We start from the raw sequence: 27,223 nt of genomic DNA, 5'->3' as shown, positions 1-27,223 counted from the left end.
GTGGGGTCCCCCCTCCCAGACCTCTTTAACCCCTTGTCCCCCATGCAGGCTGGGATAGCCAGAATGCGGAGCACCGGTCGCGTGGGGCTCCGCACCCTGACTATACCAGCCCGCATGGTCCATGGATTGGGGGGTCTCGGAAGGGGAGGGGCAGCCAAGCTTTCCCTCCCCCTCCGAGCCCTTGTCCAATCCAAGGACAAGGGGCTCTTCTCCACCTCCGATGGGCGGTGGAGGTGGAGGCCGCGATTTCCTGGGGGGGGGGGGGGGTTCATGGTGGAATCTGGGAGTCCCCTTTAAAACGGGGTCCCCCAGATGCCCACCCCCCCTCCCAGGAGAAATGAGTATAGAGGTACTTGTACCCCTTACCCATTTCCTTTAAGAGTTAAAAGTAAATAAACACACAAACACTTAGAAAAAGTATTTTAATTGAACAAAAAACATAACCACGAAAAAAGTCCTTTAATATTCTTAATTAACCATTAATACTTACCTGTCCCTTTAAATAAATGATCCCTCGAAATAGCCTCGAAAATGTTCTATCAGTTACAATGTAACAAAGTTATTACAATGTAACAACTTTGTTACATTGTAACTACGCCGCACCCGACGTCACTCGCCGCCACCGCATACGCGTCTGCGCTGCACGGACCCGACAGAGCTCTGAGCTATATAGCTCAGAGCTCTCTAAAGCATCTTTGTATTTTGGCTTCAAGGAGCCCCATTGGTCCTTAGCAGACCAATGGGGTTCCTTCAAATCAGAAGGAACCCCATTGGTCTGCTAAGGACCAATGGGGCTCCTTGGAGCCCAAATACAAAGATGCTTAGAGAGCTCTGAGCTATATAGCTCAGAGCTCTGTCGGGTCCGTGCAGGACGCTAAATCCCCGCAGCTCCCGCTGCCCTCCCCGCCTCTCCCACATGTCACCCACATGTCACCCACATGTGGGTGACATGTGGGTGACAGATGTGGGCGGGGTGGAGAGCGGGGGCCAGCGGGGACTAAGCGTCCTGCACGGACGCGTATGCGGCGGCTGAGCGGCGAGTGACGTCGGGTGCGGCGTAGTTACAATGTAACAAAGTTGTTACATTGTAATAACTTTGTTACATTGTAACTGATAGAACATTTCCGAGGCTATTTCGAGGGATCATTTATTTAAAGGGACAGGTAAGTATTAATGGTTAATTAAGAATATTAAAGGACTTTTTTCGTGGTTATGTTTTTTGTTCAATTAAAATACTTTTTCTAAGTGTTTGTGTGTTTATTTACTTTTAACTCTTAAAGGAAATGGGTAAGGGGTACAAGTATCTCTATACTCATTTCTCCTGGGAGGGGGGGTGGGCATCTGGGGGACCCCTTTTTAAAGGGGACTCCCAGATTCCACCATGAACCCCCCCCCCCCCCAGGAAATCGCGGCCTCCACCTCCACCGTCCATCGGAGGTGGAGAAGAGCCCCTTGTCCTTGGATTGGACAAGGGCTCGGAGGGGGAGGGGAAAGCTTGGCTGCCCCTCCCCTTCCGAGACCCCCCAATCCATGGACCATGCGGGCTGGTATAGTCAGGGTGCGGAGCCCCACACGGCCGGTGCTCCGCATTCTGGCTATCCCAGCCTGCATGGGGGACAAGGGGTTAAAGAGGTCTGGGAGGGGGGACCCCACATCGTTTTTTTTTATATTTCCCACACTCAGAACGAAGTAAGTAAAAATCTTCCCACTTGGGGGAATCTATGAAAATAATACACTATTGTTATCTGTGCAAAAAAAACTGACATTTTCTGCATTTAAAAGACATTTTCGCCCTTGAAACTTAAAAATCGATTTTCTCAAAAACTATAAGGTCTTTTTTAAAAAAAAATGTTCCTCTTATTCCCACTGATCCCCTTAATATACCCTGGGAATTTGGTGTTCCTAAACTTTAAGCAGGCTTTGCTATTAACCGTTAAAGTCGGCGGGTTTTTAAATGTTTACATTTTTCCTTTGAAACTTTAACATCGATTTTCTCAAAAACTATAAGGTCTTTTTGAAAAAAAAAATGTTCCTCTTATTCCTTCTGATCTCCTTAATATATTCTCCAAATTTGAGGCTCTTAGCATTTAAGGGGGCTTTGCTATTAACCCTTAAAGTCGGCGGCTTTTTTATATTATACGGAGCGTTACGGTTTAACGCGAAATTACGGTAGCGTTTAATGCGAAATTACGGCATGAACAAATACCCATTGTAATGCGAAAATTACGCGAAAATTTCGCTTACGCGAAATTTCGCAAAATCCTTCTTCATTACGATTATGTACTTACGGCCATAATCGTAATTACACTAATTACGCGAAATTTCGTGAAATCGTAATTACGTCATTACGCTCATCTCTACGCTCGCTCCCGCAGCCGGCCATTAGCCCAGCGATCAATGAATGGGATTATAGTTCACCGCAGAAAAAACGACACCCTCTTATCAGAGGCTGCGGTTTTTCTGAGTTAAAAAAAGTTTCCTGTCCTCATTCATGTTCCTGGAAGCGTTATCGTTTGCTTCCAGGACTTTTTGACTATGGCCATCTTGTGGCCAAATAGTAAAACTACAACCACATCCTTTGTTTATTAAATAAATACATTATTTTACATTTAAAATTAGCTGTTTACCTCCCACACCAAATATTACCCAAATAAAATTTTCCTCTTATTCCTCCTGATCTCCTTAATATATTCTCCAAATTTGAGGCTCTTAGCATTTAAGGTGGCTTTGCTATTAACCCTTAAAGTCGGCGGCTTTTTTATATTATACGGAGCGTTACGGTTTAACGCGAAATTACGGTAGCGTCTAATGCGAAATTACGGCATGAACGAAACGCGAAATTACGCGTTGAAAATTACGCTTACGGTATTTTCAATTACGATTTTAATGGCAATTACGCTACTGTAATTTCGCATCGTAATCGCAAATTTCGCATGCGTAATTTTAGTAATGCGAAATTACGAAAATTTCAGCTCAACTCTAAGCGAGCGCTGGAGTGCGTGCGGCCGGCGGGAGAGCACTCAGCCTATCTGGATGAGAATGTTCATCCAGATTGGAGCCAGAGAATGAGGGACAGGAATGTGGGGGAAAAATGATGAGATGATAGTCAAGAAATAATGTAATTGCTTCCTACTGCCAGCTACCTCTTTTGTCCACAAAATCAGCATAAGACCAAATGAGATGAATAATATTAACACACTTTATTGACTGTCCTTTATTAATATAACCTTTCCCAAACCAATACTGCAATGCACAGTATCTTTCCTACATAAAAGACATTGTGGATTATATTGAAACCACCATCATCAAAACTAATAGACACAAATGTATTTGTCTGAACATCTCAGTGTCAAATTTAAACTTTTTATGGAACAGCTGGAACAGAATTCATTTGCCCAGAAGTGCTCATCTATAAGCTACAAGTTTTATTGCCAAATGTATTACAGTATTTTTCTAACATCTCTCCTCCTAGTGCTAAAATACCTTTAAATTGCATTCTGTACATACAGTTTCATTTATTTTACTGCTTTTCAGACAGAAAATTGTTTACGTTTTAAGGGTGAACTCTTTTTTTCACACTATTTAAATAATCAAATTTGTTTCAAAATTAAACTGAACTGGCACCAACAAAATAAATGAGAGTTTAGACAATATTTGGTAAAAATGTGCCCATAAACTAAAAAAATGCTAATTTTATGTGAGCGTGAAGTCATAAATGATTCCACTACTGGATGAACAGATGGTTTAAATTTAAGAAGCTGGAATTATTCCCAGCTAAAGGGTTTCAAAAATGGAAATTGTAGGACGTGCAGAAAACTGCAGCTCATATACGTTTGATCTAATAAATATGACCAAGTTGTAATATTAAAGCAAAGTTCCACCCACTATCAAATGGTGATGGGAGAGGAAATTAATATGTATATGTATATAATTCTTACTTTATTGTCACTTTCACAAGATTTTACCTCTTTAAATTGACTGTTTCTGGTAGCTTTTGTTAGTCCTGGTTCACACTGCACAAGCTTTTTAAGCACCAGTGATTTGAAAAGCTCTTGCTAATGCAGTGCTATGAAGGTTTTTTATAAAATCTTATCACTCAAGTGAGAACACACACACTGCATTACATTAGCAAGAACTTTTCAAATCACAAGCGCAAAAAACTCTTGCAGTGTGAACCAACCCCTAAATTTGTACAAGGCAATGAAGATTGGCACAATTTCAATAGACTTCTATGAGACTATGTAGACGTACTGAAGAAAAAAAAATTGGGACCAGTGAGGCCACCATAGATGGTATGAGCTAGATAATCACCTTCATCTCCATTCTTTGCATGTAGTAATCAGTGGCGGACACAGCCAGCAGCGGGCCCCTGTACAAAATACCAATTGCGGGCCCCTGACAGGCAGCTATAAGTGGGTGTGGCCATAACTAAATTGGGTGTGGTTAGATATTGCATATATTTTTCCATACAGTCTATGGCAACCTTCCCTGAGGCCCAGAAATATTTTTTGATGCATACATGTAACAACTGCATTATACAGGTTACTGAACAAAAGCAAAACTTCCTGCATCAAGAAAGAGCATGACATGACAGACTCTGTCTTTTAGACTTGAAAGCACACCGGAGGTGAGAGGGATATGGGGGCTGACATATTTACTTCCTTTTAAACAATGCACATTGCCTGGCTGTCCTGCTGATTCTCTGCCTCTAATACATTTAGCCATAGACAATAAACAAGCATGCAAATCAGATGTTTCTGACTAAAGTGTGGAGCTGACTGCAAATCAATCTAGGACTGACTAGCCAAAGAGGGTGCAATTTGCAGTGGCAGTGTGCAATCTAGACTACCTTGCTGGAACCCAGTATAGGGTGAGTGAGCTAGGAGGCAGTGGATTGTAAACAGGGCTGGCTCCAAGATGATTTTTCTTTGAGGGTCGATGCAAGTGGTAGATCCTCCGCAGGAGTAGTTGACCCCCAAAAATTGGCTTGTCCATGCACTGGAAAGTGGTGCGGTAATGATAAGTCATGAGCAGGGCCAAATGTGCATAAACTTAGCAGCAGTTAGTAATTCACTGACAGTGGACATCTACAGAAAACTTTGAATGAAGCCCCCTCTCCTAAAAAAAAATAAATTATGTTCTACTTACTATACATATAGCAGCGATTAGATTGTAAGCTCCTTTTAGGACAGTCAGTGACATGACTTTGTACTCTGTAGAATGCTGTAGATACTGACTGACCGATGTGCTTGCTTAGCTTCTTGCTGCTGCGTTGCTTGATTGGTCCAGGTCAATGTCTTCCTCTCAGCCTGTCTCCTCCTGCGGTCTGTCCACATGCCTGAACACTTAAGGTGGGTGGACTAAACAAGTGCCAGATAGGGAAAGTGGGTGGGTCGGGCTAATCAATTGCCGGGTAAGGTGGGTGATCTAAACAATTGCCGGGTAGGGTGGGTGGTTGTACGAAACAACTGCCAGGTAGGGTGGGTGCGTTAAGCAACTGCCAGGTAGGTTAGGGGGGTGAGTTGGCTAAACAATTGCCAAGTAGGGTATGTGGGCTAAACAAATGCCAGGTTGGGTGGGTAGGGCTAAACAATTGCCGGGTAAGGTGGGTGGGTGATCTAAACAATTGCCAGGTAGGGTGGTGGTGGGTGTGCAAAACAACTGCCAGGTAGGGTGGGTGGGCTAAGCAACTGCCAGGTAGGGTGGGTGGATGGGATAAACTATTGCCAGGTAGGGTGGGTTGGTTAAACAATTGCCAGGTAGGGTGAGTGGGTGGGTTTGACAATTGCTGGGTAAGGTGGGTGGGTGTGCTAAATAATTGCCAGGTAGGGAAGGTGGGTGGGCTAAGCAACTGCCAGGTATGGGTGAGTTAAATAACTGCCAGGTAGGGTGGGTGGTTGTACGAAACAACTGCCAGGTAGGGTGGGTGGGTTAAGCAAATGCCAGGTAGGGTGGGTGGATGGGATAAACTATTGCCAGGTAGGGTGGGTTGGTTAAACAATTACCAGGTAGGGTGAGTGGGTGGGTTTAACAATTGCTGGGTAAGGTGGGTGGGTGTGCTAAATAATTGCCATGTAGGGTAGGTGGGTGGGCTAAGCAACTGCCAGGTATGGGTGAGCTAAATAACTGCCGGGTATGGTGAGTGGTTGTACGAAACAACTGCCAGGTAGGGTGGGTGGGTTAAGCAACTGCCAGGTAGGGTAGGTGGGTGAGTTGGCTAAACAATTGCCAAGTAGGGTATGTGGGCTAAACAAATGCCAGGTTGGGTGGGTCGGGCTAAACAATTGCCGGGTAAGGTGGGTGGGTGATCTAAACAATTGCCAGGTAGGGTGGTGGTGGGTGTGCAAAACAACTGCCAGGTAGGGTGGGTGGGCTAAGCAACTGCCAGGTATTGGGCTAAACAAATGTCAGGTAGGGTGGGTGGATGGGATAAACTATTGCCAGGTAGGGTGGGTTGGTTAAACAATTGCCTGGTATGGTGAGTGGGTGGATTTAACAATTGCTGGGTAAGGTGGGTGGGTGTGCTAAATAATTGCCATGTAGGGTAGGTGGGTGGGCTAAGCAACTGCCAGGTATGGGTGAGCTAAATAACTGCCAGGTAGGGTGGGCAAGCTGAACAATTGCCAGGTAGGGTGGGTGGGCTAAACAAGTGCCTGGTAAGGTGGGTGGGCTAAAAAACTGCCATGTAGGGTGGGTAGGTGGGCTAAACAATTGCCAGGTGGGGTGGGCTAAACAATTGCCAGGTAGGGTTGGTGGGTGGGTATAAACAACTGCTAAGTAGGATGGGTAGGTGGCCTAAACAATTGCCAGGTAGGGAGGGTGGGTAGTCTAAACAATTGCCAGGTAGGGAGTGTGGGCTAAACAATTGCCAGGTAGGTGGGTAGGGAGGGATTGGGCTAAACAATTGCCAGGTAGGGAGGTCGGCTGGGTTAATTGATTACCTGGTGGGGAGGGTGGGTGGGCTAATTGATTACCTGGTGGGGAGGGTGGGTGGCTGGGCTAATTGATTACCTGGTGGGGAGGGTGGGTGGCTGGGCTAATGGATTACCTAGAGGGGTGGGTTGGTGGCTGGGCTAATGGATTACCTGGTGCGGGTGGGCTAATGGATTACCTAGTGGGGTGGGCGGGTGAATCATATTCCCAATATTAAGACTGATTTGACGTAAATGAGAACAGCAACAGAGGGTGGTTTAGAGTACGCAAGTCCAGGCACAGCAATAATGAAAGAACATACTGTAGATGTTTTAGAAGAGGATGTGCTTTATCATCAATGAACAATGGTATGGAGACTTATGATTCCAAGGTGGAACCCATATCATGCAGCACCATATGCTCATCCTTTTATTACAGTTTTAAGTAGCAAACTAAAAATCACACCCACCACAACCCTAGCTACATCGGACAGAATTTTAACGTTCAGAGGTACATGCAACAGTGAATTTAGGTCCACAATTGAATCCATAAATGCTTAAGATTTCAATTTATTAAGTGAATCAAGTGGCAAAAAAATGAATTAACGTTAGGATCGGAAAGGTGGGTACAGAGGTGTACCACTGGTAATACAGATGACGACTGATGCTGTCAATGAAGAGGCGTGCCAACATCTCTCCCATAGTTATCTGCAACATCAGGTTCAAAGAGAGGCTCACAGGTTTAACAATCAGCAGTAGAGCAAGACCTTAATTGTATTAACGTGTTAAGAGTTTCCAGTGTTCTTAGTATAATCCAGGGCCGGGCCGAGGCATAGGCTGGAGAGGCTCCAGCCTCAGGGCGCAGTGTAGGAAGGGGCGCAGAATTCATTCAGCTGTCATTCCTAATTGTGTTTGAAGCAGAAAGAAATACGAAAAGGGGATACATGGCAGTGACTGCAAGCCACATAACTAGATATTAAGGTGTTGGGGAGGTTGTGGGCCCTGTGGCACCTCTTAGTCTAATAGCAATCCGTGTGTGATGGCTGGGGTGGCAGGGATGGAGGGGCGCACTTTGGTGTCTCAGCCTTGGGTGCTGGAGGACCTTGTCCTGGCTCTAGTAGAATCAGAGCTAAGTTTTATATGAACAGTCAAGGTAAGAGATGATCCTTCTTAAGCTATTTTCAAAAGACTCAGAAGTTCGTTATAAGCTGAAAAGGCACCCTGGAGGTCCATAAATTTTTCCAGATAAAAAACAGAAGCCCAAGGGGGATTTAAGACAAAGAAGAAAGTTGCTGCACAAACTGCAATTGTCTAGGCAACCATTGGTTTTGGAGCAAACCTCTGGATAATGAATTGGCATACAGCTTTAAGAGTGACAGACAATTTAATAATTGCATACTGAAGAAAAGAAGAAATTAGAGGTGAATCAGGGAAATCTTAAAAAATGGCTAGCAAATGATTGGATAAACCAGGATATGCTATAGGAACAAACCTGTTCTAAGCAAGATGCGTCGGGGAAGACTTATTTAAAGGATACCCAAGGTGACTTATTTTTGCAGAAACAGGGGCGAGCATGCATATATGGGCATCAGTACTTATGCCCACTGCCCCCCCCCTGTTCATCACCGTCACCCATCATTGCCTTGCAAAAACTCCTGTACTCCTCGCCAGATTTGGCAGGCCATGCACTACTGCACAAGCAATGGCCTGGTGGCATGCATCCTTGACCACGCTCCCATGGCTGGGTAAGCTATGTGCACTATGATTCATTATGTAGTGCGTATGCACAGAGCATTCCTGCCCACGGGAGCGTGATCAATGCTGTGCACTCCCGGGCCAGCACTTTTGCAGTACTGCATGATCGGGCTGACCAAGTGAGAAGTACTGCCGCTTTTTCAAGGCACCAAAGGGGATTAGAGGTGAATGGGGGAGCAGTGGGCATGACTGTCTATACATGCCAACTCCCCTTGTTTCTGAAAAATAAGTTGTCTTGGGTACCCTTTAAGTCTAGCTGAGCACCAGCTGGCACTTCCTAGAATCAGGCTGGGCAGCAGGTTGGGACTTTCAGAGTCTAGCTGGACAGTGGGCTAGAACTGCTGAAAGTCAGGATAGGCAACAGGCTGGCAATTCTCAGAATTAGGCTGGAAAGACTGCTGGAATTCTATACAGTATTCCTGGGAAGCAGGCTATGATTCTCTCAGAGCATGACTGGAGAGTAGGCTGAGACTCCATTGAAGCAGGCGTGGAGTCAGTGGATTCTCACTGAATAGCAGGTTAGGACAAGGTGGGCTCTGGATAAACCGCATACTTGACATGTGTATGGGTATGTGGCCTTGTGAGTCTGACTGGATAGTAGACAGGGAATGAGAATGGCTGGCCCGTCGCCATTTATAGGCATAGACCAAATATGTTGCTATTTATGACACTACCCAGCTATGAAGGCTTACTTTGCATATTTTTATAGTGGAGTTGCTGTTGGATGGACACTTTTCAGGAGCCCAACAACATACTTTGCAGGAATCCTGTATTGGCTACTCCACGGTGTTAGTGTTAGGCATAGGTAAGGGAAAACTTATTGTTAGGTTTAGTTAGTGGGAGATGGTATTAGATGGAGGAAGGGGTGAGGTTAGTGTTGGACAAAGGTAGGGGGTTATCTTTTAGGCATAGGGTGGAGGGGGTTAGTGCTGGGCACAGGTACAGGAGGGTTAGTATGACGCAGTGGTTAGGAAAGCTGATAGTAGAATATCAGTAACATTATCAATATTCTACCTATTGATAATTAGGGATTGACAAACTAGTTCACCAGTTAACAGTTCCTGGCAAAAAAAAACATTTGCCATTAATTTCTCCCACACATTTTCACAGTAAAAAATTGTGTTTGCATTTAACATTGAAGTCAATTGTAAAATCTTTTTAAATTTTTGTTCCTCTTGTTCCAACAGTTCCCTGCAGCATACTCTGCACATTTGGTGAAGCTAGCATGTAGAGGGGCTTTGCTACATTGACATCTCTTTAAAAATCGTAAAATAAAATAATTTGCATAAAATACGTAATTTTTGGTGAATATTTTGCCATTGATTGCCCTCCGCCATGCCACTTTCCAGGTGTTTTAACATCTTGTACACCTTTTTAAAAGAAATTGTTCCTCCAGAAATGTCCTTAGTAAGGTATTAGATCGTTTTGGCGAATGTTCATTCGCAATGTTCAGCCATACCTAATAGCAATACTTTAATGCCTCATCCAGCACTCTAATTAACCAGGCCTCTTTTAGGCCCTTAGGCTGCCAGCTATTTTCTTTTTAAACTATACATCTGTTTTTGTTTTGTGTTTATTAAATGTCTTGACCAAATCTACATGTACTACAAAAATAGGTCCATGGGACTGGCCCTATATGCACATACAAATGTTAACATAAAACTTTAAAGTGGTCTGAAACTCTGACATAACATTCAATAAAAATGTGATTTCCTATTTTTTATTACTCATACAGTTATCATATTTGCTTTTGTTCACACGTAATATTGTTTGTTTCCAAATTACAAGTTTCCAAAGTGTAGTTTTTCTTACCCTGAAAGCTGGAATTGCATTTTATTATTTTTCTATTATAACTGTTTTTTATACACAATAAAATCCATTTATTGAAAACACTTAAGGCTTAAAATGCAGGCTTACAGGCTTTCCATTACCGTTCCTATCGCGGATATTATAGAGCAGCACGGACACCTTCTCCAGCCTTCACTTCCTTCTGACGTCAGCGCGCCTCCGACTCCGCTGTACGTGTTTCGTCATACGCCGTGACTCATTCAGGGGAATGAGTCATGGCATGTGACGAAACATGTAGGGCAGAGTTGGAGGCACGCTGACGTCAGAGAAGGAAGTGAAGGCAGGAGAAGGTGTCCGTGTTGCTCTATAATATCCGCGGTAGGAGCGGTAATGGAAAGCCTGTAAGCCTGCATTTTAAGCCTTAAGTGTTTTAAATAAATGGATTTTATTGCTACATGCTGATCCTTGGCTGGCTGGATTGATAACGGATGAGGATGTGATATGCAATACAACAAGACGCGCTTCTGGTGAGTGCACCCACAAGGGGGAGCTAAGAGTTTACCCTTATCTAGGTGGTGGCACTACCCCTGGAGTGTGGCACGGGGTGTTCATTGTAGCTAGTTGCAAACAGTACTGGGCACTATGTGTATTCTTTAATTTTTTGCAGGGTGCAGGTAAGCGCAGTGATCCTTTGTGGCCATAGAATGTTTTTCTGGGATAGCAGCTTTCAAGCTGTGAGGAATCTTTTAGAGCAAAGTAGAAATGCTGGCTTTCAGACCACTTTAATTAGTTCATTAAAATACATAAGTACTTGTAAAAAATACTAGAATCTGGCTTGCTGATGCCTCTCTGCTGATCTCCCACCTCCCTTGTTAGTTATACAGGGGAGAAATATAGCTATGCCCCACATCCAGACACTACTAGTGTACTACCAACACTGTACGCAGGAGCTGCACAAGGTCTGCTAACATCTAAGTCACTGGCCCCATAGTGACCCAGACATTACTGTCCCTACAGGGCTATGCTAGGTTGTCTGAAGGGCACATCTAATTTGAAAGTCCGAACCTTGTGCAGTGGCGGTAGTATTCTACTAGTTGTTATGCTTGGTGGTATATTCTCCACAGTCAGCACGACATGCATAACCTGATGTGAAGGAGGTACACACGCTAGCACAAGGAACCAGGATATCCCCAGTTTAGTGGAGGAGAGGACTGACTCCAACAGGAGATGTGGCGCACAGAGCAGGCGTAGATCCGAACAGCCACAAACAATCCTTTCACTTTAGTGGCTCAGCGCAAGGTAGCGCTGAGCGCATAAACCAGAACTCAGGAGATCAGGACAGGTAACAGAATGAATACTTGCTAAACTAGTCACTGCTTAAGTGACAGGCAAGCGTCCATAACAAGACAGACTGGAATGAGGCAGCCAATCCGATTGCAGCAGTGGCTGTGCCTCACAAGGACAGGACAGAATAGTCGGGAATAGAGTTGGGCCGAACCTCCGATTTTAGGTTTGCGAACCCTGTTCGCGACTTCCGCGAAAGGTTCGGTTCGCGTAAGAAGTTTCGCGAACCGCATTAGACTTCAATTGGGAGGCGAACTTTGAAATTTAAAAAAATTCTATCAACTGGAAAAATGATAGAAAACATGTTTCAAAAGCTCTAATTACCTGGAGCCACACCTATTGAGTGAAATACACATCACTGCTGGAGGACCCTCCCTCCTTCCAAGCAAGTCCTTTTACATTTGCCTGCCTACACTAATTTAGTTATGGACAGCTGCTACACACTCTGCTAGGGAGATTTAATTGGCCTCCTCCCTCCTCCCCCACCCCCTCCTCCACCCTCCTCCCTCCTCCCTCCTCCCTCCACCCTCCTCCCTCTACCCTCCTCCTCCTCCCTCCACCCTCCTCCCTCCTCCCTCCACCCTCCACCCTCCACCCTCCTCCCTCCTCCCTCCTCCCTCCTCCCTCCCTCCTCCCTCCTCCCATCCACCTCCACCTCCTCCCTCCACCTCCCCCTCCTCCCTCCACCCTCCACCCTCCTCCCTCCTCCTCCACCCTCCCACCCTCCACCCTCCTCCCTCCACCCTCCTCCCTCCATCCTCCACCCTCCTCCCTCCTCCCTCCACCCTCCTCCCTCCTCCCTCCACCCTCCACCCTCCTCCCTCCACCCTCCTCCCTCCTCCCTCCACCCTCCACCCTCCTCCCTCCTCCCTCCACCCTCCTCCCTCCTCCCTCCACCCTCCACCCTCCACCCTCCTCCCTCCACCCTCCTCCCTCCATCCTCCACCCTCCTCCCTCCTCCCTCCTCCCTCCACCCTCCTCTCCTCCACCCTCCTCCCTCCACCCTCCTCCCTCCTCCCTCCACCCTCCTCCTCCTCCCTCCCACCTCCACCCTCCTCCCTCCACCCTCCACCCTCCTCCCTCCACCCTCCTCCCTCCACCCTCCCTCCCTCCACCCTCCACCCTCCACCCTCCTCCCTCCTCCCTCCACCCTCCTCCCTCCACCCTCCTCCCTCCTCCCTCCACCCTCCTCCCTCCACCCTCCTCCCTCCATCCTCCACGCTCCTCCCTCCTCCCTCCTCCCTCCACCCTCCTCCCTCCACCCTCCTCCCTCCCTCCACCCTCCTCCCTCCTCCCTCCACCCTCCTCCCTCTACCCTCGACCCTCCCTCCCTCCTCCCTCCACCCTCCTCCCTCCACCCTCCACCCTCCTCCCTCCTCCCTCCACCCTTCACCCTCCTCCCTCCACCCTCCTCCCTCCACCCTCCACCCTCCTCCTCCACCCTCCTCCCTCCACCCTCCTCCCTCCATCCTCCACCCTCCTCCCTCCTCCCTCCACCCTCCTCCCTCCTCCCTCCACCCTCCACCCTCCTCCCTCCACCCTCCTCCCTCCTCCCTCCACCCTCCTCCCTCCTCCCTCCACCCTCCTCCCTCCTCCCTCCACCCTCCACCCTCCACCCTCCTCCTCCACCCTCCTCCCTCCATCCTCCACCCTCCCTCCCTCCTCCCTCCTCCCTCCACCCTCCTCCCTCCACCCTCCTCCCTCCACCCTCCTCCCTCCTCCCTCCACCCTCCTCCCTCCTCCCTCCACCCTCCACCCTCCTCCCTCCACCCTCCACCCTCCTCCCTCCACCCTCCTCCCTCCACCCTCCTCCCTCCACCCTCCACCCTCCACCCTCCTCCCTCCTCCCTCCCACCTCCTCCCTCCACCCTCCTCCCTCCTCCCTCCACCCTCCTCCCTCCACCCTCCTCCCTCCATCCTCCACGCTCCTCCCTCCTCCCTCCTCCCTCCACCCTCCTCCTCCACCCTCCTCCCTCCTCCCTCCACCCTCCTCCCTCCTCCCTCCACCCTCCACCCTCCTCCCTCTACCCTCGACCCTCCTCCCCTCCTCCCTCCCACCCTCCTCCCTCCACCCTCCACCCTCCTCCCTCCTCCCTCACCCTCCTCCCTCCACCCTCCTCCCTCCACCCTCCTCCCTCCACCCTCCACCCTCCTCCCTCCACCCTCCACCCTCCTCCCTCCACCCTCCTCCCTCCACCGTCCTCCCTCCTCCCTCCACCCTCCTCCCTCCACCCTCCTCCCTCCACCCTCCACCCTCCTCCCTCCACCCTCCTCCCTCCTCCCTCCTCCTCCACCCTCCTCCCTCCACCCTCCTCCCTCCACCCTCCACCCTTCACCCTCCTCCCTCCACCCTCCTCCCTCCACCCTCCACCCTCCCTCCCTCCTCCCTCCACCCTCCTCCCTCCTCCCTCCTCCCTCCACCCTCCTCCCTCCTCCCTCCACCCTCCTCCCTCCACCCTCCACCCTCCTCCCTCCTCCCTCCTAGCTTGAAGGGAGGGTGGGCGGGTTCTCTAGCACTGAAAGCAGTGTGTTTGACAATAACATGTCTGCTGACAGTGAATGGAGGCTAAAAATTTTGCTCAATACAGCATTATGGGGCGAATCGAACTTCCGCAAAAGTTCGCCTGATGCAGGCGAACGCGAACCCCCAAAGTTCGCCTGGAACCGTTCGCCGGCGAACCGTTCGGCCCATCTCTATCGGGAAATAGAGTCAAAGAAGGCAGACGTAATACACACAAATATACAATAGGTATGATTTCCTAGCGTTCTATAATTACAGCTATCAATGAACTACAACGACTAACTGACATATGTATATATCGGCGATTAAACCGATATATGACATAAGCAAGGAACACTAACTAAGAACTGGAGCAGGACTAGGAAGGATTCGCTACTTCTACGCAGAAGCGAGCAATCCACGCAAGACAACAGGAACAGGACCTGACTAGCTAAGCACGGGTGATCACGATACGCGCAACCTACCAAAAACGTGCTGGAAGCTGACTGACTGAACACAGGATATAAACAGTTCGTGTACGTATATATCAGCGACACTGATGTATTAACGTAACACGAATGCAAGGAAAATAATAAACGTGCTGGTATGCATATATATATCGGCGATGAACCAATATATGATGCAAGACCAGCAAAGTAACAAATACTGAAAAGCAGGAACAGAAACTAGAAGGACTCACTGACTCCTACGCAGGAGAGCAGTGCAGTCCATAAACTAACATTAGAACTAGAAACACGATCTGGGGCCAAAGTGACAGCAAGACAGGCTGGTGCTGCTGAGACTATGATAGCCCATGGAGCCCTGCAGGAAGCAGTCCTTTATACTGAGGTCATCCAATGGGAGCAGACATGCAGATTCCCACACAGGTGAATGATAATCAATCACAGGCTGACAGCAGGAAAGGGCAGACTGCCAGAAAAGGATTTGCAGAAGGAATCAGCACTCAGTGTGTTTGCCAGCAAAACTATGCGAGCAAAAGCATGCAAAGAAGTCAAAAACTGCTTGTCTTCAGTAAAACTGCAGCCAGCAGTACATGTTGCAGACGTGATCATAACCCTAGTACACTAGAAGTGTTTGGACATGGGGGTTAGCTATGCCCCCACCCCCATATTAATAACAGGGGAGGTAAGGGATCAGCAAAGAATGCCTTTAACAATGGCAGTATGATGTGTGTGGGCCTCTATAGTCTATGGAGGCACCCAAGCTCTATACAGCCATTGTTTAAGGCACTTTACTGTGTAATTGACCTGAAGTAGCGGGCTGCGACCTGTCAAACGCACTGTCATCCCTAAATTTTGCATGGATTAAATTGTTTCTGAAATTAGTGTTATTCATCTGGAGAGGTAAGATTACCTTATAATTGGGGTTATTCATCATCTCGAGAGCTAAGATGACCTCTCTTACTTATTTATATTTTCAGTTATATATTAACTGCCTCCCCGTGTCAACTATAGTGAAAAATTGTAAAAAAAAAGCATACGTATTATATGTACATTCCTCCCTGAATAAGATGTACTATACTGTACATTGCTTTTTCCAATGCTGCTTACAGTAGGTAGTAACAAGCTGACAGATTTGACAGATTTTGGAAAGGAACTATACAAAAATGTCAGGCAGCTTCCTTACTTGTTTGCAAATTATTCTGGCAGTTGGACTGAGCAATTGAAGCTCAATAAGCACTTTTGTAAACAAAAAGAAATAACTGAGAATTCCCATGAAGGGATGGACTAGTCAAAACCATCAGATTTGTCAAGATTTTCACTACCTACTGTAAGTGAGAGCAACATAAAAGAAATGTAGTTTATAGTGCATTTTACATGTTGCAGTTTTTTATGATAGTTGTCCTTTCACCTACTAATAAAAATGACGATCCTTAACAGCTGTTTCATATAATTGGTTTTTGCATGTACTTCTGTAAGAATTGATGCTATATTGAAGGTAAAGAGGAGATGCATCAAATATTGATTAGACTTTGATTTTTCTTCTGTTAACTCACTTTACATTTTTAATGGATAAGAACACATAATTAGAATGTACATTTTGAAAACATTCTTACGTTACAGCATTTTCACACCTAAACCCTTTGTACAGTATTCCATATTATCTGCTAATGAGCAGGGAAGTACGGGTATGGTATGGAGATTCAGAACTGCAGGCAAAACAGATTGGTATTTCCTATCACTTCCTTTTTTATTACAAAAATTTAGGAACATGTACAGAAGGGTTCCTATGGTATTTGCGTAATTTCCCACTGCAACTGTAGGGTGATGAAAAACCAATTATTAAACTCTTGGCAAGCAGACTATAAGACCCCTTTTACACTTAATCAGTTGCTCTCAGTTATAACTGAAAGAAAACTGATTTTCAAAGTAGTGCCCATGTTTTTCTATGGCACCTTTTACACTTAATGCGTTTTAACTGAAATCTTCTTCCCAATGCACTGCTATGGAAAAAACGCATACCAATGCACACTAATGCATACTAACGCACACTAAAGCATACCAACTGATTAAGTGTAAAAGGGCCCTAAGTATGATAACAGTGCTAACGTTAAAGATCTCCCTCTATTCTGGAACATGGCAAAAACATTACTAAGTAGCAAAATCATAGTCTATTCAGCAACAAAGAAAAATAAAATAATGTAATAACACATTTATAAATCAAACTCATCTCATTATATAACAGATACAAGTAACTAATGGCATAATGGAAGCACATGCATGGTTTAAAATGTGGAAAACATTTTGGAAGCCTTGCAGATATTTTAAACTGAATCAATTTAGAAACAAAATGAAGAAACTGACCTCTGTACTTGCTGAAGGGCCTTAATGGACAACTGAAGTGAGGAGGATATGTAGGCTGCCATATTTATTTCTTTTTAAGCAAGCAATACCGGTTGCCTGGCTCGCCTGCTGATTATCTGCCTCTAATACTTTTAGCCATAAACCAGGGGCGGGCAAACTATGGTCCACGGGGCTGTGTCTGGCCCACTTGGCCATTTAATCTGGCCTGCCGATGCAGCCTGCCGATGCAGGCTGGCTTGTGTGCCCCCCCCCCAGTAGGTGAACTGGCTATACCAATCCACCAGCTGCAGCTCACCTCCTCTAGGCTGTGGGCGTCTGTTTGCGGCAAAAGGGCTATGGAAAAATGGCATCCGGAGCCCAGCGCTGGAGCCTATTGTGACTCTAGTGCTGGGATCTGGCTACCATTTTTCTGTAGCCCCACTCTTCCTTGACTGAGTGGGACATTCAAAGAGCCAGGTGCAATGCTGGAGGCCGTGAGAGCAGTCTCCTTAAAGAGGAGTTTTTTTTTTTTATGTGAAACCAGGGGTTGCAGGAGGCCTAACCTGGAACATAGCTGGGCTAGTACTGAACACAGGAGGCATATAGGAGGATGGATCAGAGGGGAGGCTGCCAATCAGTGCTGGGAAATCATCTGCACAAACAGGGACTCTCAGTGTCACAGTGTGGATATTCAGTGTCACACAGGGGAGAGGCAGAAGGGAGTGTCGGTGTCACACAGGGAAGAGGGGAGAGTCAGTGTCACATAGGAGGAGAGAGGAGTTGGTGGCACAGGGGAGAAGCAGGGGAGAGAGTTGGTGTCACACAGGGGAGAGATAAACAGAATACTAATTCATACCTGGGGCTCCCTCACTGTTCTCCTGGGCTGCCTTGATCCTCCTCTGGCTGTCCAGGTAGTAATGTTAGTCACCGCATACTGCTAATTTTATGGCCTGACTGCTTGCACACCCACATTGTGCTACCGTCAACGGGAGTGTTCTGCAATTGAGTTGTACTACAGTGCAGGTGCAGAACGCGCCCAGTGATGGGAGCAGGATAGGAAAGTGCATGGCCAGGTCATGCATGCACAGTATTTGCCAATCGGAGGCGATTGACAGATTTACCATGATGGACAGCAGAGGACCGAGGTGGCCCGGGAGGACAGCGAGAAAGCCAATGGCCTAAAAGGGATGGAGGAAGGTATGTATGAGTATTTTTTTTTTTCATCTCAGGTAAACTTTAAGAGGGAAAATGCTGCCAGTTAGGTATATTTTAAGGAATTGTTTTCACATTATGTGTATTTTGGTGAAACACTACGGCATTATGTGTATTTTGGTGAAATGCTGCAGCATTATGTGTATTTTGGTAAAATGCTGACCCGTTATGTGTATTCTGCAGGGAAATGCTGTGCATTATCTGTATTTATAAGAAAGGCTGCCACATTATGTGTGTTTTGGTGAAACACTGTGCATTGTGTATTTTGGTGAAACGCTGAAGCATTATGTGCTTTTTATAAGAAATGCTGCGCATTATGTGTATTTTGATGGGAAACACTGTGCATTAACCTCCTGAACGGTGGAAATCCGCAGCCCAGAGCAGTAACCCTGTGCCTGACTCATGGTGACCGCCACGAGGTTACTGCAGAGCGGGCATTTCAACTCACCTCCCCGGGGATCCAGACACCAGCAGCCATTCTCCTATGGCATATGGGTCATGGCGTATATGTGGAAATTAATGTGCAGTAAACTGCGAGTTAACCCACTGGTAATATGTGAGCAGGGTACCACAGCTTCCAAATACGTTGCAGAATAAACTCCATTATAAGTAATAATAAACTCAATTAGCTCAATTACAGGATTACATGTCATGTACTACCTATGCATCAATGGATGATACTTTTTTCTTCAGGAAGGCATTTTAGTAAATTAGTTGTACAAACACAAAAGATGATTTAAAATGATATTTTTAACTAAAATGATGACATTGCACTGTTCATAGAGGGAACTTACTTAATTTAAACTATACAGTAATGATCTGTTGTATCACAGTAAGAAATGTATAATGAGGTTATCATCATTTATGCTTACTACTTAAAAATGAAGTAAAAACAGCATACTGAGACAACAGATTCAAGTTAATATGTTGTACTTGTTTTGCAGTAACTGTCAGGTTTTTCTTTATTTAATAGGGCCAGAAGTATGGGAACTTGATTAGACAAACTGGGATTTAACATTCAAGGTTCAGCAAAATCTTAAAAGTTTTCCGCTATTCATTCATGCACAAAATAATCTGGCTGAATAATTAAACCCCTGGACAAGTTTTTTTTATCTCTCTATTTTTCCACTACTGCTTGAGGCTGCTTTTACACTTGTGTGGTGTATTATTCCATGGCATGGCAGGGATCACCACACGAATCAGCATTTTAAATGACCCTGCGACAGAGTGCAATGACAGGGTCATATGCAAAGGCCCGCCCCTGTTCAGCGATGTACTCCCTGCTGAACAGGAAGTATGTCACCGGGATTACCATTGGTCCGCACATGTGCGCCACATCGCACTGTGCTCTGTCGTTTACACTTGAATACATCCCCGTAGACTTGCATTACTGCACAATACATACGGTAGGCATGGATCATGTGGCAAAGTATTGTTGACTTTGCGACAGAAGTGCAGCGATTTGAATATTTCCATCACAACACATTGTGTTGCATTAAGAATGAAAGTCTCCATATACTTTCATTGACTCAGTTGCCAAAAGCACACCTAAGTCTGGTGCAAAGAACAGAGGTATGTGTTCATGCTGGGTCCACATGCCTCTGTACATTGTCCGTTCCTCTCCTCTTTCCCCTCGGTCCCCTGTAATCACTCCTCGATAAAATTGACTTGCAAGTCGAATTTTCAAACAGGAAGAGGACAGTTTGCTGTGATGTTCTCTCCTATCTCCCTCCCATTCCCTCCTCCTTCCCATCCTATTCACTCCCCTCCTGTCTGCAATTTTGACTTTTTTTTAAAGAAGCGATTATGAGGGCCAGGGGGAGTATGTAGAGAAATAGACAACACACAGAGGTATGTGGATCCGGCATGAACATACCTCTGTGCTTAGCTGAGGTGGCTTTGCCTTGGGTTAGGTGTCTTTAAAGAAGAATTACAGCAAAAATACAAAGATAAAAAAAAACATTTATTGGAAAAACAAGTTTATTTTCAACCCCTCATTTGTGTTATTACAGATCCCAATTCCCTCCATCCATGGCTCCATCACATTCTGCTATCAAATACTGAAAAATGCAAGATTCATGTGTTAGGATTCTGTAAAGATTATGGCTGCATTATCTAGCATGCAAATTTAATGGAGTAATGGGTAAAGTAAAGAATGCAGTCATTAACTTTACATGATCACAGCCACAGGAACCTGCACAGTGGTGTTTCTCATCACTTCAGACATGCTGGGGGTTTGACCTTTGTTCTCACTAATGGCAGAACAATAGCCCCCATGACCCCTGTGGGCATTGGGGGCCTTAGGATGGGATTATGGGAGTCCTCCTCTACTAGTAAGCGTAGTGGAACAGTGTACAATTTACCTGCTCCAATGCTGTTGAGTCTCATCTTTTCCCTGGCAGCTGCATGCTCTATGTCTGCTTAATACCAGGACCCGATGCATAACGCGTGATACAGGGACCTGATTATGCAGCATAAAGCATGTGGCTGCTGGAAAGATGAGGAGACCTGAATCTGCTCTGGACTAGGTAAATATTACACTCCTCCACTCTGCTTAGTCTGCATAGTGGGAGAATGGCCTCTGCTAAGCGAAATTAACAAACTCATACATTTCACTCACTCATCTCTAATCATTATATAAAAGCACAGGTACAAGTCACATGAAATTGCACTAGCATGCTTTTAAAACACGAGGAACTTACAAGCCTCTTATGTATTACTTATGGTCCATCCAATAACGTCCTAAATTACAGGACGTGCATTGCAGATTAGTATGTCAGAAAATATCAGCTAGCAAGGAAAGAGCTTTGCATAGGAAATACAGGAATATAGGAACATAAGTCTCCCTCCCTGCCAGCCTCAGATTTAGGAAGAGAAGGACCAGGGGTCAGTAGGCCAAGGAAAGACATTCCAGCCATCACTAAGTTCAGTCACTGTCTGTGAATGAAAGGAACTGGCGAAGGACACTGAAGTGATTCTTAACCCACAGGAATCTGGATCCTGGTTGTCATCACTTTGAGCCATATGAGTGTGTACATGTTGGAGTGCTTTAAGAAGAACCCTTCACATAGCGCACGTCAAAGGTAGTGATGGTTATTACAATGTCACACTCCTAGATCCACACTATAAAACCGAGAGCAGAAAAAAAGTATGGCAAAATGCATCAGTAGGAGGAGGTCACCAAAAGGCACATGTGTAGAACCTTCTCCGATGGGAACAGGGACAGCTTTCACAGTTCAGTAACTCATTTTTAAATTAAAAAAAATCAAATACCTACTGCCTCTGCTCTGAGACCAGGCTTTTTATTATCAATCAAATCTATTCTAGGGCCATATTTTTACTGCTAACAACAGGAATTTTTGAGTGAGGGTGCTAGGCAGATGTTTGATTCACTGGTGAGGTAGCTAGGCAGATAGGTGCCTTCAGCAGGCATGAAGAATGGGCATGTGCCCCCTTCCCCCTTTAGATAACCAGATGTGCCGCCCTTTAGACAGCCAGATGTGCCCCCATTTAGATAGCCAGATATGCCCCCTTTAGATTTCCAGATATGCCCCCCTTACATAGCCAGACATGCCCCCCCATTTAGATATCCAGATATGCCCCCCTTTAGATGGCCAGATGTGCTCCCCTTTCCCGTTTAGCTAGCCATATGTGCGCCTCTTAAGATAGCCAGATATGCCCTCCTTTAGTTAGCCAGATAGGCCACCCGTCCCCCATTTAAAAAGTCAGATGTGTCCCCTTTTGATAGCCAGATGTGCCCCCTTCCCTGTTAAAATAGCCAGATTTTCCCAATTTTGGATAGCCAGATGTGCCCCCTTTAGATCGTTTTGCTGATACAACCTCCTGGCACCACTCCTGGCTAACAGCAACCTTTTTGAACACTGCCAAATTAAACACATTATCTCTGTTGCCTAGTACTGTTTTCAAAAATGAGACCAGCTGAGGCTCTATCTTCCTACAAGCAAGTGAAAAGCCTGTCACTTTGACCTACAATGTTTTTGGTGTGTGTTCAAAGTCAAGTGTATAAAAGAAGGATAATAGAGCATACCCTGTGTACAATGTTGCTGCTTAGACAGTCCAGAAATGAACAGTGATTCCTTAACAGGGTCAAGAAATTGATGGGACCCCACTAAGCTGTAGGTTGAAGGATTAACATTTCTTCCACACCACACTGACTTTGTGGCAATACAAAATTGCCCTCCCAGTGGTTATAAGAACCCCTCCCTCCTTTCCTTTTGCTCAGATCTCTTCACACATGTTGGGATTTTCCCTTTTTTGTTACGGTTGGCTGTTGTTTAAGCTTTCCAAAACACAAACCAGAGGTTTTCCTCCTAACGATTTTAACCAATTATTGATAGTAGTAAAAATGTTTCTGTACCGTGTTAGCCAAACAATATATGTAGGTAGAAAAAAACAAAGTCTTGTAAAAGTAATACCTTTCAACCTTCCTGGCGGTAACCACTTTGCTAGCTGCGTCAGCATACCGATCGCCGCCGCCCCGCGCTCGATCGCCGCTATCCGTCGTGGCGCGCGCCCCCCCCCCGCAACCCCGTGCGCTGCCTTGCCAATCAGTGCCAGGCAGCGCTGAGGGGTGGATCGGGACTCCCAATGACGTCATGATGTCACTGATGTCGGTGACGTCATCCCACCCCATCGCCATGGCGACGAGGGAAGCCCTCCAGGAAATCCCGTTCTTTGAACGGGATTTCCTGATCGAAGCGGGCGGGGGGATGCCGCTGAGCAGCGGCTATCATGTAGCGAGCCCTGGGCTCGCTACATGATTTAAAAAAAATAAAATTCTGCGCTGCCTCCTGGCGGAAATAATTAGACCGCCAGGAAGGTTAATGGCTAACTGATAAAGTTAAATAATGCAAGCTTTCTGGGATCTAGTCCCCTTCTTCAGGCATATTTCTAGATGTTAGCTGTAGTAAAACACTGATGCAGGGAAATAGCAAACATGAAGATGGTCTGCCATCTTCATGTTTGCTATTTCCCTGCATCAGTGTTTTACTACAGCTAACATCTAGAAATATGCCTGAAGAAGGGGACTAGATCCCAGAAAGCTTGCAATATTTAACTTTATCAGTTAGCCATTAAATGGTATTACTTTTACAAGACTTTGTTTTTTTCTACCTATAACCAATTATTGCAAACTGGATGTATATCCGTGTTCATTTTGCTATCATTTGCTGCAAGCAGGTAGTACAGGTGCATCAGCAGCAACTGCACGTGTACACACCCTCTGTTTACAGCAGACTCACTTGACGATGATTGGTGAATCATCTATCTGACACAAACTTAAAAACAAACAAACAAACAAACTGAAAGCTTTAAAAAAATAGCCTTAGGGTGTTTTTTAATATGTATGTCATGAGACTATATTACTCTTATGTTTGCCAATAATGACTTGTCATTGTGGTTAGGGTACAGTGAGAAAACAAAAAAGAAACATAATTTAAATGTTGTGATAGCCATGACAAATGAGCAAATACTAGTTGGGCTGTTTATCTACAGTAGCATAGTTTATTTTAAAACTATAGGGGATGATATTTAAGAAATAGTGTATTTTGTCATTTTTTCCTTATTTTTCCCATTAAAGTGCATAAAAAATAAAGTAATTACTGAAAACAAAAACACCCGCAAAAAGACCAATCTGTGGTGAAAAAAAAAAAAATAGATCATGTAGGTGTGATAAGTAGTGATAACGTTATGGTCAAATGAATGGGAGGGGTGCTAAAAGATAAAAATTGCTCTTGGCAGTGAGGGCCTTTTTCCACTACGCAGCTGAATTGCAAAATCGCAAATCGCTAGTGATTTTTAAATCACTAGGGTTGTTACTTTATCATAGAAATCATGAGAAGTATTTTTCACTATAGTGATTCGATTTGGAAATCGCAAATCGCAATCGCTTCCTAGAGCGATTTTCTAGGGTGATAACGCAATGCAAATAAAAATTGCAATTGCAATCACATAACAGAATTAATGAAAAATCGCAATCGCTGGTGTTTGTGATTCCAATTGCTAGTGGAAAAGGGCCCTAAGGGTAAAACAGCCTGTGTAGTGAAGTGGTTAAAGAGATCAGTTCCTGAATGAACCCAAACACTGAGACCAATTTGGGCAAACTGCTGCTGATCTGAGAGCTATTCAACTAACACTAGTGTACAATATTTCTTATAGTAACTGATCTCATTATGGGGCAATCAAAATATAATAAGGGTTTAACGAACAACATTCACTACCTCAAAAGATGGAGTTTGAACAAAAGTGGCTAAATTTATCAGGTTAGTGTGAGTAAATCGTGTTGAACTCATGTGACAAAGGGTAGGGGTTTCACACAGACAATAGGCTGGGATACCTATGATGGCAGAATCACATGTGCGGACATCCACGTTTGACAAACATGTCAATAACCAACCTCATCCTCAACATTTTCCTTATCGTGGGGCAAGTTTATACTAAAAATACAGTTTTATTAACACAATTTGAAATGCAAACAGTCAAAAAGTGCAAATAATTTGTATACATAATCGGAATCTATATGAGTGTGAGTTAGCAGAGCTTCACATTTGTGTAACAAAGTAATGATATACTGTATATATATATATATATATATATATATATATATATATATATATATATATATATATATATATATATATCCTTAATTTACTATAGCCTCACTATATGTTCACATTTTCATATTACTTATAGATGTTAGATTTGACTTTTGACAAATATCTAAACTTCTCTTTGTCTGTTATTTTTTGTTCCACTGTAGATCCTGATATTCTATGTCTAGATTTCACGAAGTGTCTGATGAAATAATGATATCCTCCAAAACATATTACAGCTTTCTTAGTATAATCTAGTTGTATGACATACTTCAAGGCTCTTCTAAGATAGAGCTACGCTGGACACAATTGGCCATACGGAGAAAGGCAAGGAAGAGACGCGGGGGTTTGAAGTGGCAGACATGCGAGTGATCATCCGGGGACCTACATGTATTGCTAAGCGCTTTACCCAAGTCTTCTCTTGTGAATGTAATTTTTAATCATATCTTGTTTTTAATAAATGGTTTTACGCTATGTGCGGTATTTTCAGTCTACACAGTGGTTGATGACTTCCATATAATCTATTGAAATCCATCCCCCAACGCCATAAATCTAATCTCCGGAGATTACAGGAGGTTTGCGGGGTGAGTGCAAACATTGTGGGGGAGTGTTAAGGTGCTCACTGCAGGTGCTTCAGTCGAATTAACTGCTATACAGTGGCTGCTTATTATTAAAGAAGGCAGTGGGATTCAGTTGTCGTTTGTGGAATCACGCTATTGCCTTTTTATCCTTTTTTACATGTGATGTGTTGGCTGTAAGAGGAAGATAAACAAGGGAACCTATTTACAATGAAGTCAGATAAAGAGGACATTTGCTGTCTTTGGTGGACATTGTCAGGTTACCTTTTACTTGTTTGGGTCTCACCCAATACGAGTTGGGAGTGCTGCTCAAGTGTACTGGACATCCACGTTTGACAAAAATGTCAGTAACCAAACTCATCTTCAACATCTTTCTCATTGTGGGGCAAGTTTATACTAAACATACAGTTTTCTAAACACAATTTGAATCCACCAGTCAAAAAGGTTGAGTTAGCAGAGTTAGAAGAGCTTCTTACATTTGTGTAACAAAGTAACGAGATATACTATATATGTATGTGTATATATATATATATACTGTATATATATATACTATATATATATATATATATATATATATATATATATATATATATATATATATATATACACATATATATGTCTTAATTTTCTACAGCCTCACTATACAGTATGTTCAAATTGTCATATTAATTATAAATTTTATATTTGACTTAAATATCTGAACTTCTCTTTGCATGTCTGTTATTTTTTCTGAGTTCACGGTTCCACTGTACATCCTAATGAACTCTGATGATGATCTATGTCTAGATTTCACTAAGTGTCTGATGAAATAATGATATCCCCCGAAACATATTACAGCTTTCTTACTATAGTCTAGTTGTATGACATACTTCAAGACTCCTCTAAGATAGATTTTATCCTTGAGTGGCAGTCAGATGGGATACTTTATGTAAATTACAACTTTTATAGAACTCATTACTGAATTAGGCCCATAGTAATCAGCCCTTTATGCACCTGTTCTTAAGCTTTTCCTTCTTCATCTTTGAGGAATATGCAGAGGCATAATGTTAAAAAGGACAAATGATTATGAATTGACAGAGAGTTCTAATTAAATGCAATGTAAGTAATATAAGGCATATGTCTGATTTTATTTTAAATTAAATAACTTGGAAGTGATGATGCAGAAGAAAACTGGCTAAGATTAAAAATGAATCTTTGGTATTAAGTTCTAAATTTCATTAGAAAATCTCTAGAGGACAGTTTTGCACTCCATGCAGAAGTTCCCAGTAACTCACCTACTAACTCAGAGCACAATGCACTTTCACATATTCTGAGAAAATCCGAAAACTATTTCAGGCAATACTGTAACAATCTGAAACCATGGCGTGGGTTCTATGACTATTCCATTAAACAGCATATAGGAGTTTATGGCAAGGGATGAGCAAAACTGGTATATTTTGCTCTGCCGTAATTGTCAACTAGATTGTGAACTTCAATAAAATTCATTGTGGTCATTAGGTGAGACAGAATTCGTTTTTTACACAATCAGAAGGGTTTCAGAAGTTTACCAATGCTCCTGAGTGAACCTGACTTCTTCTGAGTGTACATAAAGTTACTGTAGTTTAAACAATGAAATTGAACCTAAAGCATATTTAAAAAAACAAAAAAAAACAAAAAATAGATACTTACCCAAGGAGAGGGAAGGCTCTAGGTCCTATAGAGCAGAGTTCCCCAACCCTGT

At 44.4% G+C, this 27,223-nt stretch overlaps 1 long non-coding RNA gene across 1 annotated transcript in view; it reads left to right on the top strand.

Annotated features, from left to right (window-relative positions):
* The window catches only part of LOC137570716 (uncharacterized), a 109,379-nt gene extending 83,997 nt beyond the window's left edge, over positions 1-25,382 (top strand). Inside the window, exon 6 of the long non-coding RNA XR_011031153.1 lies at positions 25,093-25,382. This is a non-coding gene — a long non-coding RNA (uncharacterized lncRNA). The remainder of the gene's footprint in view (positions 1-25,092) is intronic.
* Positions 25,383-27,223: the final 1,841 nt, after the last annotated feature.

The sequence above is a fragment of the Hyperolius riggenbachi genome, chromosome 4 (assembly GCF_040937935.1).
Source record: "Hyperolius riggenbachi isolate aHypRig1 chromosome 4, aHypRig1.pri, whole genome shotgun sequence".
Classification (NCBI taxonomy): domain Eukaryota; kingdom Metazoa; phylum Chordata; class Amphibia; order Anura; family Hyperoliidae; genus Hyperolius; species Hyperolius riggenbachi.
The sequence above is the reverse complement of the archived record's forward strand: the minus strand, read 5'-3'. Positions and strand labels throughout refer to the sequence as shown.